Source organism: Camellia sinensis, chromosome 13 (genome assembly GCF_055761805.1).
Source record: "Camellia sinensis isolate YWXY chromosome 13, ASM5576180v1, whole genome shotgun sequence".
NCBI lineage: Eukaryota > Viridiplantae > Streptophyta > Magnoliopsida > Ericales > Theaceae > Camellia > Camellia sinensis.
Genome location: NC_138973.1, coordinates 100,244,655 through 100,257,890, shown reverse-complemented (window position 1 = coordinate 100,257,890; position 13,236 = coordinate 100,244,655). Strand labels below are relative to the sequence as shown.

Below are 13,236 nucleotides of genomic sequence, written 5' to 3'. Positions count from 1 at the left end.
ACAGTTTTGATGATTTTTAGTGAGGTTGACTAGTCTTCTCGAAAATTATCCCAATTTTCGAAAATCGGACCATTTCTTGGACCCAAAAAAAGAAAATTTCCAGTGCTCATGACCTGACTTGCACGATTTCAAATCAGAAAATCGAACAAGCATGTTAATCTTACTCTCATATTAGTCAAAATTGTTTTAGAACGCCAAAAACAAAAAATGGTCAAATGATGAACTAAGGGCATATTTCAGTCAGGTTTTCTATCTTTTCCCCATTGTCAGCATACTCGCCGGAAAGGGCACCATACTTGCCAGAAAGGGCACCTTATTTGCCAAGAAAGGGCACAACTGAAGCTAACAGCAAAAGGGCCGAAAGCTCTCTCATCCTCCAAGCAGTGAGGTACCAAGTCAAGTGCGAAGCACGAACTGGAATGGAGCAGAATATTCCACTCCTTCATTTGGACAGATCTGATCACATTCAAGCTAAGCTAGGGGCATCGTCAACCGATGTCAGTTGCAGATTTGCTACATGCCCAATCACATCACAACCCCTCTGTGGGAGAAGCTCACTGTCGTGAGCGGAAGAAAGAGCATCTAGTAGAATGCTAGGGGCAAGAGCCCACAACTTCCTGCTTATCCATCAACCACCCAGGGAAGGGATAAAAAATAAGAGAGATTGAAGAATAGATATGCGTTGAGAGGAAAAAGTGTGAAAAGGCTTTTTAGAGAAAAAGAGATTGAGTGCCAGAGTGATGTGAGAATCACAAATGAGAAAGGGTGGGAAACACTTCCCGGAGAAACAGGCTCCTCGTGAACCGAAGGGTCTCTCGCCTTTGTAACACATCTGAGTGTTGTGTGTGCGTTTTTGGTTTATCTCGATTCTTGTTTTGAGTCATTTCGAGTGTCAATAGATGTGTTTAGGTTGTTTTACCTTCATTTTCTCTTTGTTGAGTCGTGGTGTGCTGTATTCAGTCATAGGCTCAATACCCGATTAAGAACTCATTTCTTAATTTCAAAAGTGAATTGTTTTGTGCTCAGAGTGTTATGTCGTTCTCTACATATGTGCAAAACAGGACTTGTTCTTTTATAAAACTGCATGGTTCAACCCAGGTCATGTGAGAACAGTAAAACCAGGACCTATTTGAAGCTATTTGGGTTCCAGACTATAAAGCAAAAGAAAAGAGGGAAAATATGGAGCATCTGAGTGTGTTTCAACTTCAGCAAGTTCCGGGATTGCAATCCGAATGTGCCTCTTCAGGCCTTGCAATGCTCCGAAGTATGAGTGTGCCTCTACCTCAAGCTCAAAATCTAGCCTGCTTCAAGCCAGAATGGCGATCAGAAGTGCTCTCCCTGAGTACTATTTCCTGCCAAAGGCGTCTTGGCTGTGTTTGCAATGAGTTCCTAGGAGACCAACTGAGATGGTGGAAACTAGAGTTCGAATGGCTAATGCCTAGAACGCAATGGTTCGGGATTTTTGAGACTAAAGTCTGGTTTAAATACCCAGGGGTGTATCCCCGGCTTGAAATCTGTATGGAAGCCCCATAGGTTGAGGTAGCGGGTATGCGCCTCAATTTTGGATACTAAACCAACGTAGTCTGTCACCTTGTTGGAGAATAGGGAAAGTTGTGAACATGGCCAGGAAGAAAAGAAATACCTGTGGTTTGAAAGTGTGAGATGCAGAAGCAGGAGATCCCCAACAGCACAAGATCCCTTAAGAAAATGCAAGGGAAGTACATTTTTTAAGCTCAAGTGGCCTGCGCGGAAGCTCCAGATTGTGTTTTCAGCATGTGATGCTCAGCACGTATGAGGTGTATCCTTTTAATTCGTTGCAACTTCTCCAAGTGATAAATCAGAGGTTTCGTCTGAATCGGTCTTGTTGAGACGCGCGTTTCTTCATTGAACATATTGCATCGAATATGCATTGGTTATTGTGCACAAAATATGTATCACTACAAAAAAATTACTTTTTTGCGACGGTAAAATGTCGTCGCAAATACTCAAAACGCCGTCTCAAAAGGTTTTTTGCGATGGTAACTGGCCTTTTGCGATGGTAAATGGGGGGTCGCAACAAAGGGGGTTGCAAAAGGGTTTTAGCGATGGTATAACATCGTCATAAAAAAAAGGCGACGGCAAAAATGCCTTTTTGTGATAGAAAAATGTTGTCGCCATTAATGCATGAAAATCTGAGTTTTTTTGATACGGCACTCTGTTGCCGTCACTAAAAGGGTTATTTGCGACGGCACAAATACCGTCGCTAAAGGGTTATTTGAGACAGCACTTGATGCCGTCGCTAAAGTACTATTGGCGACGGCAAATGACACCGTCGCTAAAAAACTTCATTTTCAACAAATGCCCTATCTTTTGCGATAGTATTACTGCCGTTGCAAAAAACCCTGGTTCTATTTTTCTTTTTGATACGGTGTGTGTGCTGCCGTCTCAAAAAAAAAAAAAACTATAATAAAATTATTAAAAATATGAAAATGGCCTGTATTAAATGAAAAATAACTAAAAAAATTATTTTCATTCAGAATTGTTTTCCTGTATTTCTAAAAATTATGAGCTGCGTATACAATTGTTTTCCTGCATTTCTAAAAATTATTTTCATTCAGAATTGTTGGTCTCAACTATGATTCAGGTTATCTGGCCTCAAGGAAAAGCATGCATTCACACCAGGAACATGAAATCCATCAAGCAACTTTGATATGTAACATATTTTCCATCCTAAGCAATGGGGAAATAGAAAGTAGCAGCATATAAAATCACCAACAAATTTCTCATTAACCAAACCCATAACACAGAGGCTGTGTTTGGTGCCATGGAATGGGACTACATTTTTGGCAATGGACACACAACAATTATGATTCCGAATGATAAAAATTTAGAGGTGCCTAAGAAAAGCATAATGGATCTGGCATTCTAACATTTCGATCACAAAACCAGCAGCACGTCCTAGAACTTGAAATCCTTTTTCTTCGACTTTCCATCCTTTTCCTGCATTTTTCGTTTCCTCTTCTTCTCATTCTGAAAAATTCCACCTCATCAGAACAAAATTGTCCATAAATACTAATTAAAACAAGTACAAAATCAGAAAGATTGTGAGGGATGCACACCTCGGCAACCATGTCACTGAAATCCTCCCGCTAACTACGCAGCTTCTCCTCCTCCTTGCTTCCTCATACCTGTGAAATGCAAAATAAATATGAATTAAGCGCCTTGTAGCTAATGTACTGATACTGATACTGACACTAAACAAACTATGAGGACTCGGACTTACTTTGCATGCAAGACATTGTTCATTACTTCCAACTCTTCTGGTTGTAATGTGACATCAACTTTATCTGATTTCTGACCTCTGAGCAGATCAACCTGAAAAAAGAAATAACATGAACAATAAAATGAGACACATCATTAAGCCTGTGACTCATATGGATCAATCACACAGATTATATTTTCAGGTAAATTCACCCCAACACAAAATCTGAAAGGATTTTGCAAATTTTCTTAATTGTAAAATTGAACATGAATGATATATGATTCGCAATCCGGATATAATTAGCAATTAGGGGAGTAGAAGATCAATGACGGAACCAAATATTTTTCTCAAAGCCCATGAATGATATATGAAGAAAAAAAAAGTAAATTATGGCTCGTATTTCTTTACATTCTCAATAGAATCATAAATCAAGCCAAAACCAGTAGATTTGCCTCTTCCAAAATGGGTCCGGAACTTAAAAACAAAGATGGCATTTGGGTCTTTCACCTACATCCTAGACAATTTTTCCTTCAGCTCCGCCTTCAATTCAAAAAAGAAAAAAGAAAACCCAAAAGGAAAAAATGTAGAACAACCAATCAAAAAATAATATATAGAACCAAACAAAGTAAATCTACCAGAAATAAAATACAACCTGAAAATGTGCATTAATAGGTAATGCCTATATGACCAGGATATTAAAATTAAAATATGTCCCAAGGACATATGTAGGAGTTATGATGAATAGAAACATACCTCTTCATTGGGATTTGGGAACTCTATCTTCCTGTCAATCCTTCCAGGCCTCAGAAGGGCTTGTTCCAGAATGTCAATGCGATTTGTAGCCATCAAAACCTGTGAAAAGTAGTTGTCTTATGATCAAATTATTTATATGAAGGGGCAAGTTTTAATCTGGTTAACAATTTCACCAATGCACACAAGCAGGGAATCAGTACTTTGATTTTGTTAGATGCTTCAAATCCATCCAGTTGATTGAGAAGCTCCAGCATGGTCCGCTGCACTTCACTATCACCATTGCCACATCCAGATTCCATTCGAGCTGATCCAATACTGTCGATTTCATCCATAAAGATGATTGATGGAGCATGTTCTCTGTGAAACATCAACCAATAAGAAATCAGAGACTTATAGGAACTCTATAACATTTTCCAGGCTAACATAGTTAAATAGGGCCTAAAGTTATATAGCAAGATAAACAAAGCCTTATTTTTTTCTTTGATAATCCAAATAAACAGTATCTTAAGTAATTAAATTCAAGAAAAAGAACTTTCCTGGATATTTTGTGTTAATATTTTCTTTTGCTATTTTCTGACAAGACCTCAATTAAGAGCAAGCCCAACCTCGGGTTTTATTATTGTATTTGGACACCTGGCTAATGCCAGCCCAATATCAAATAACCTTACATCCACTATAAGTAAACTTTGGGGAATATGAGCTTGCCACATGAATGAATCCCCAAAAATCCCTTCTGTCAGATCTCTATCCCTTGTTAGCTTAATAAGATAAAACTTTTACAAACCTCATATTAATAATAGCAGAAGCTAAAATGGCAACTAACTTAGGGCTAGGGCATGAGCAGGCCCAAGCATGATCTGAACTTAGGTTTGGGATTAATGTGAAACAAAGTGTAGCACAATTTGCAAGACGATGTGTCATTGTGCCATTTAATGCTTGTACTTTTTCCAAGACGACATGTTCCGCTAAATCAAATACCAAAATGCACTATCACTTCTCAACCCATGCCCTTTTCGGTTGTCTTCTTATTCATGTTACACCTTAGTTCTACCACATCCCCACCATCAAATTTATTGGTCTTGAATGCAGATCAGCAAATCATCCCAAATCAAGCATTCTTTCATTATGTTAAAAACCCACCCACTCAAAATGGTTTCATTTCTACTTTTATAGTTGTCTCAACAGTCCTCCATATCAAATTCCCCTCCTTAAACAGGATCAACTTGTGAAAATGTTTTCTGACTACCTAACATGATATCGAATAGAATAACTTGTCATGTAGATAAATTAAATAATAAAAAAAAAAGACCCAACTAAAAGGGTGTTTTGAATAGATGCTATATCTATATGGCCAGTATCTATTCACTCTCATTACGAATAATCAACCCATACATCGAAAACAATCATTATAATTTAGCTATGTTGGTTGATTGTCTTATTTGATATTCATTATGAATATTAAATATGCTACTACGATTTTTTGAGTAAACATATCTCCAAAGAGATGAAAAATATGAAATGGAAACTCTAACCAGAAAATTGAAGCAATAATAGTATCATCGAAAAATTATATGCTAGTTCTCCTGAGATAAGAATGAAAATTTCATATAGAATGCTTATGTTCCACACTAAAAGTATAATGAAATGTGGTTGTCAAGGAGAGTTAACTTCAAAGCAAAAAAAAAAAAAGATTGCTATTTATAATTTCCATGCACACAGTGATCACACATTAAAATTAATTACTATGCTGTGAGTATATTTATTATGTTCATAAAGTATGACCACCACAAGCATTCTTACCTTCTTTTCTGCAGCCATCTTTAATTTCGTCCAAAATGAATCTGTTAGGACACATCCCATGTAAACATGTTTATTTTGATTTCAACATCAACTATGCTTATATAAGAAACGTATGCAAGCAACATGGAATTGTGAAATGCCACAAATTACACATGAAATGAATGTCACATAGATGGGGGGAGAGAGAGAGAGAGAGAAATTAATGGGCTAAAGTAAATACATAAGAAAACAAGATCAGAGATCATTTTACAAAAAAAAAAAAAAAAAATCATGAATAACTAAAAACATGTTTTCATATAGTGCGATTATTTTGCAAAAAAAAAAAAGAAAAGAAAAGAAAAGAAAACATGTGAATATACAAGTAAAAGAATATCTATACACACGCGTAGATATTTAGAATCTCTCGTCCACCAATTCAAGAAAGCTCTTAAAAAACTAACAAGATATATCAAACAGTGTGATCATTTTGAAAAAAAGAGGGTTTATGGATCAAACTCACTCAATTAAGAAAGTAATCAAATTAATCATTTCATACATAAAATGAAATTATTACAAAATAAAGATCTAGCTAGCAGGGGCCTAAATGACTTGAAATTGTTGAGAAGGGCATGGTACCATGTTCAATTTCTTGAATTGCGATTTCCTTTACATCTGACCCATCCCATGCATCCTGCCATTCCTTTTGCTGTTATATGACAAGGTTGTATATTAAATACAAATGTAACCATTGTTGTCAAATCATGATTCGAATAATGAATCATTTTGCTAAAATAGTGAATTGCAAGATTCATTTTATTTAATGCGATATATAACTCTATATATTTATATACATTTAAAAATATATATAATGTTTAAAATAAAATAAATTATCAATATGACTAAATTATATATGTATATATATAAAATCACATATATCAATATAACTAATTAATCTCTTCTATATATCTCCATAGTTTGATGGAAAACGACCTTATTTCATGCATTACGTAAACAAAAAATAGAAATAGAATTGAATCCTACGATTCACTCATTTTTCGATTCAAGAGAACAATTCGAACCATATTTTGTTGAAACTCGTATCAAATTATATGAATCAAATCGGATGATTCTAACAACCATGAATGTAACAGCTAGCACTGAAATGAGACCCCCAAAAAAAAAGTAGTAGAGAAAGTTGTGAAGAAGATACCTCATCATTCTATGGAGGTTGAGCAGTCGATTGTCGTGTTGATGATACTGAATCAGCCTAAAATTGTAGTAAAAGAGAAGTTGGTCCAAAACAAACACATAGATTCCAAGACAAAACAAACACACAGATTCCAAAACAAACAGAACAAATCTGTTGGTCCAAAACAAACAAACAGAACAGATCTGTTCGATTGGTTCAGAGATGAGAGATCAGGGAGAGATAGAGAGAGGCTTACCTGTGAGTCGATCGGTGTAGAGATGCAAAACCAGAGAGTGAGACTGATGAGATAAGAGAGTGAGGGAGACAGATCAGATCAGAGAGATATCTGATATATATGTATATGTATATATATATATATATATAAAACAAAAAAAAATACAACGATTAGGGCGAGAGAGAGAGACAGAGATTGAGAGAGAGAGTTTACTCATGAGTAGATCGGCGGTGCGATGATCGGTGCGATGAGATGAACAACGAGAGAGTCAGAGAGTGATCAGTGCAGATATGAAGAACAACGAAATGAGAGAGTGAGAGAGAGAGATAGTGATGAGTTGAACTTGAGATGAGACTGGGAGAGTGAGGAGACGATTAGGGTTTTTTCATTTTGGTAGAAATTAGGGATTTTGGTTCTAAGAGATTGGGGATTTTGGGGGGCGCGGGAATGGAAAAAAATGGGGAAACCGAGCGAGCGGGATTGGGAAAAATAATAATAATAATAATTTTCATCATAAATGAATATTTAAATAATAAAAAAATAAATAATAATTTTCATTTTCATCATAAATGAATATTTAATGAATGAAAAATTATTATTATTATTTTTTATTTGGTAGAAGTAAGGATAATTATTTAATGGAAAATATTTTCTATTAAGAGTGATGAGTGAGAGATAGAGATGGAGAGAGAGAGAGAAACAAACAGGCAAAGAGAGAAAGAGATAGAGAGAGGCAGACAAAAAAAGAGAGAGAAGCAAGAGATGAGCGATACAAAAAGAGAGAGAAAGATAGCGAAAAAGGATGAACGAGAGAGAGAATAGAAAAATAGAGAGATAGAGAGAAGAGAGACGAGCGAGAGAAACAGAGAGAGAAAGAAAAAAGAGAGATGATCGAGAGAGACAGAGAGAGAAAAGAGATGAGAGAGATAGAGAGAAGAGAGATGAGCGAGAAAGACAGAGAGAAAAAACAAATGAGAGGGATAGAGAGAAAAAAAGATGAACGAAAGACACACAGACAGATAGACAAACAGACAGAGAAAGAAGAGTGATGAGTGAAAGAGAGAAAGAGAAGAATGGTGGTAGTTGAATGGCATTTGCAGTAGTGGTAAATGTGGTAGAGAAGATAGGTGGTGAGAGAGAGAGAGATGAGTGAGAGATGAATAGAGAAAAGAGATAGAGAGACAGAGAAAGAGACAGAGTGATGAGCGAGAAAGAGACAAAGTGGTCGCTAAAAGTGCATTTTCTTGTAGTGGATCGATAAATCGAAATGGAGCTCAATAAATAAAGAAGAGATAATGGAGAGAATGAGCAAGGCGAACACAGTGGGGGAGAGAGAGAGAGAGACAGACAGACAGGAAGACGGAGAAAGAGAAGAGTGATGAGTGAGAGAGAGACGGAGAGAGAGACAGAGAGAGAGAGAGATAGACAGAAAAAGAGAGAGAAACAAGAGATAAGCAAGAGATAAACTAAAAGATAGAGAAAGAAAATGAAAAGAGATTAATGAGAGAGACAAAGAAAAAAAAAAAAGAGACAGAGAGAGTGGTAGTGGTAGTGGTAGTGGTCATAGTTCCACCCATTGATTTAAGTATGGTATTTGTTTTGAGCTTTCAAACCATAATTGTACATCCATTTTTCAAAACTCAATTCAAAATATAATCATTACTTTTCGAAGCTCATAATCAAACACATAATTCAAAACTCTTTTCAAAGCTTAATTCAAATCAATTTTTTAAATATTTTAAATATTTAAATATTTTAAAATATTTTGATTTTGTGAGAGACAGATAAAGAAGAGAGATAGAGAAAGAGACAGAGATAAAGTGATGAGCGAAAGAAAGAGAGACAAAGTGGTTGTTAAAAGTGTATTTTCTTATAGTGGATCGATAAATCGAGAAAGAGCTCGATAAATAGAGAAGATGGGAGTAAGAGAGGGAGCAAGGTGAACATAGTGAGGGATAAATAGACAAATAGAAAAGTAGACAGAGAGAGAGAGAGAGAAGAGTGATGAGTGAGAGAGAGACAGGGACAGAGAGAGATAGACAGAAAAAGAGATAGAGAGAGAAAGAGAGAGAGGGAGAGATAGAAAAAGAGAGAAAAACAAGAGATAGACAAAAAGAGAGAGAAATAGAGCGAAAAGAGATGAGCGAGAGAGAGACACAGAAAAAGAGAGAGACAGAGAGAGACGAGAAATGGGCGAGAGAGATAGAGAGAGGTAAAAAGATAAGAGAGAGATAGAGAGAAGAGAGATGAGCGAGAGACACAGAGAGAGAAAACAGATGAGAGAGATAGAGACAAGAGAGATAGGCGAGAGACACAGAGAGAAAATGAGAGAGAGAGAAATAGACAGACAGAGAAAGAAGAATGATGAGTGAAAGAGATAAAGAGAAGAGAGAGAGATAAAGACAGAGAGACAGGAAGATGAAAAAATGAATGAAAAGAGAAATGTTATATCAAAAGAGTAAGACGACATTATTTTTTTAAATTTTTTTTGCGACAGAAAAATACCGTTGAATTTATTCAAACCATTTTGTGACTGTATATATATGAAGCTATCTCAAAACCACAATCACTATGCTAGGTTAGAGTTTTCAAAAAACTCTTTTGAGAAAATTATACTTTCTTGTTTTCCGTGTTATATTGTTTTTACTGAATTTTTTTAATATTTTAAGTATTTTTTTTTTTAATTTTTAGACACATCTAACATAAATACACCTAAAAATTAAAAAAGTTGTAAAAAAAATCTTTTAAAAATTCACTAAATATCAAAAATACAAAAAAAAAAATACAATAATTCAATACATTTTTTTTTTGTATTTTTATGTATTTATTAATTTTTAAAAATATTTTTTCATAATTTTTTTTTATTTTTTAGATATATCTAAGTAAGGTGCATCTTAAAAAAATACTCTCATTTTTTTGAGACAGCAAATAGTGCCGTCGCAAATGCTCTGCTTTTTTGAGACGGCAAATGGTGCCGTCGCAAATACTCTGCTTTTTTGAGATGGCAAGTGTGCCGTCGCAAATAGTTCCGTCTCATAAACCCACTTTTCTTGCAGTGTATGATGCGTTGCATTGCATTCTCTACGCACTTCTCATGCTTGCATTGTATATGCACTTCTCATGTTTGCATTGTATATGCACTTTTTACACTTGCATTGAATATGCACTTTAATATCTCGCATGGTACGTGCATTTGTGACTCCCGCATCGAACATGCATTCATTATTCTTGTATAGAATATGTATCTAGATATTGCATGGAGCATGCATTTGTCATTTTTGCATTGTATATGCACTTCGCACATTAGCATGGTGCATGCTGTCAACCTTGCATGGAACATGCATTCTATCCTGCTGCATCTGCTAAGTTTCTTTCTTATGCAGGCACAATATTGTATGTATGGTTCATTCAGAGAAGTTCCGGGTAAGATCGTTCATGTCTCGGTAAGAGAATGCTTTCCTTCATCTTGTGTATCTATCGCACATGTTCACTTTGTGTATCTATCGCACATGCTCTTCACTTAGTGTATCTATCACACTTCGTTCACCTAGTGTATCTATCACACTTTGCTAACTTAGTGTATCTATCACACTTTGCTCACTTAGTGCATCTATCACACTTCGTTCACTTTAGTGTATCTATCACACTTTGCTCACTTAGTGTATCTATCACACTTCGCTCACTTTTGTGTATCTATCACACATGCTCACTTTAGTGTATTTACCACACTTTGCTCACCTAGTGTATCTACCACACTTTGCTCACCTAGTGTATCTACCACTCATGCTCACTTAGTGTATCTATCACACTTTGCTCACCTAGTGTATCTATCACACTTTGTTCACCGAGTGTATCTATCACACTTTGTTCACCTAGTGTATCTATCACACTCTCTTCACTTAGTGTATCTATCACACTTTGTTCATTTAGTGTATCTATCACACTCTCTTCACTTAGTGTATCTATCACACTTCGTTCATCTAGTGTATCTATCACACTTTGCTCACTTAGTGTATCTATCACACTTTGTTCACTTAGTGTATCTATCACATTTTGCTCACTTAGTGTATCTATCACACTTCGCTCACTTTTGTGTATCTATCACACATGCTCACTTTAGTGTATCTATCACACTTTGCTTACTTTGTGTATCTATCACACATGCTCACTTAGTGTATCTATCACACTTTGTTCACTTTGTGTATCTATCACACATTCGCGGCGTGTATCTATCACTCGTTCGCTAAGATTGCATAATTTTCTTACATCCCTTCTGCATGAAATGTGGTTTGGTTCGTGTCTACTTACTTATGTACGAGTTTACTATAGCATTGCTTTGCATAACATTTGCATTCAGATGTCTCATTATAGCCCTCTTTGCATAATCATAAGTTATGCTCTTGCATCATGCATGTCATTTGCATTTTGCCCCAGCCTGCAGGCGCATCTATTTTGTTATCTTGAATGTTTGTCTAACTCTTCGGCCTTGTCAAAAATGGGTCATCTCTAGGCTTTGACATTCACTCCTGTCATTTCATGACTTTTGAGTTCTGTCAAAGAAGGGCAACTGTAGACACTTTATTTTTTACCGTCCTTAAGACTTGGATGTTCTTGCAGGTACATCCGGTGGCAAGTTTGATTGCTCGTCGAGTACTCAAATTTCGAGACAGAATGTCACAAATTTGAGCTTTCCAAACCCTGTATCCTTTCTGCCCCATTTTTGGACCATGTGTTGGTCCTTTCAGCATGCTTCTTGTGATGGCCTGCCGGCCATGGGAAAGGCACTGCCGGCTATGAATTTAGCCTTGCCGACCATTGATGAGTCTTGCCGTCCATCAATGAGGCACTGCTGGCCGGAGGACACATTGTTTCAGTAGATATTATTTTAGATCTTTTGAGTCAGTTGTTTTTCACTGAGCTATCCTCCATACACGTGTATAGAGGGATGGAGGCCAATTTAAGCTTGTCAAGCAAGCTCTGGATTGCATTGTTCTATATAAGGGGAGGCTCCTCCCCCTTTCTAGAGGTTCTGAAAATTGGAGAGCTGAAAATCTCTCTCTCTCTCTCCAAAATTCTCACACACACACACACACACACTCTCTCTCTCTCTATATATATATATTGTGCTCAATAGTGCTTGAAAGTGTATTTTCTTCACACTTTTGCACTACATCACCTAGTAAAACACCATTACCTTGTTGTTGAGGTACTTGAGGGTCTTGTTTGGACTCAAAAAGCTGGTTTTGACTCAGAGAACTTGCTGTTTTGCTGCTGTGCTCCAAGGGTGAGCATGTTCCTCTTTCAAGCTTATTTTTGTACTCAAGCTTAGCCACCTTTGCATGCTGTTTTAGGCTTAGCTTTTAACTACAAAAACCTTTGTTTTTAAGTGTTAAAAATGGTTGTTTAAGGCCTTGTTTGAGTTGGGGGTGGTCTACCCACTTTTGTGGCTTATTTTGCTTTGCTTTGAGCTATCCTTTAAAGCTTTTGAGATCATCTTTTCTTGGCCTTTTAACCAGAGAAATTTCAGTGGTAGAAAACTTGTTTTGAGGTCCCAAATAGAAGGGAGGGAGTCCCCCCTTCCTCTTGTCTTGTTAGCATTTGTTATTGGCCTACCAAATGAGCATGTGTTTCTATCCTCTTGAGGCTTACTTTGAGCATGTTTTTGTGAGTAGGCTCTTACTCATATTTTAACATGCTTAAGCTATGTTTTAAGTAGTCTTGGCCATGTGGGGCTTGTTGTGCATGGTTGTAGTGTAAAGGCCTTTGACTAGCTTTGAGTTTCAAAGTCTTTAGCATGTTTTACTTGAGTGTTTGCATGCCTTCACCTCTTTTCTCGGATGCTTTCAGTGTATGAAGTGTGGTCATACTCTCTCATGCTTCACTCTTTCAATGCTTTTGAAGAGTTGTGCTTTATGCCTTGATCATGGCCTAACTTGTATGCATGCGTGCCTAAGCTTTTGGGCTACCATCTCAGCATATTTTTGGTCTTTTTTTTTCCATGTTACAACTCTGATTTTCGTTGGTGGAGTCACCTCTTGC

At 36.5% G+C, this 13,236-nt stretch overlaps 1 long non-coding RNA gene across 1 annotated transcript; it reads right to left on the bottom strand.

Annotated features, from left to right (window-relative positions):
• Positions 1–2,740: 2,740 nt before the first annotated feature.
• On the bottom strand, positions 2,741–3,447 carry LOC114317259 (uncharacterized). Its single transcript, XR_003648466.2, has 3 exons — positions 3,263–3,447; positions 3,099–3,167; positions 2,741–3,009 (listed from the first exon to the last, which is right to left on the bottom strand). It is a non-coding gene; the product is annotated as an uncharacterized LOC114317259 (long non-coding RNA).
• Between the last annotated feature and the right edge of the window lie 9,789 nt (positions 3,448–13,236).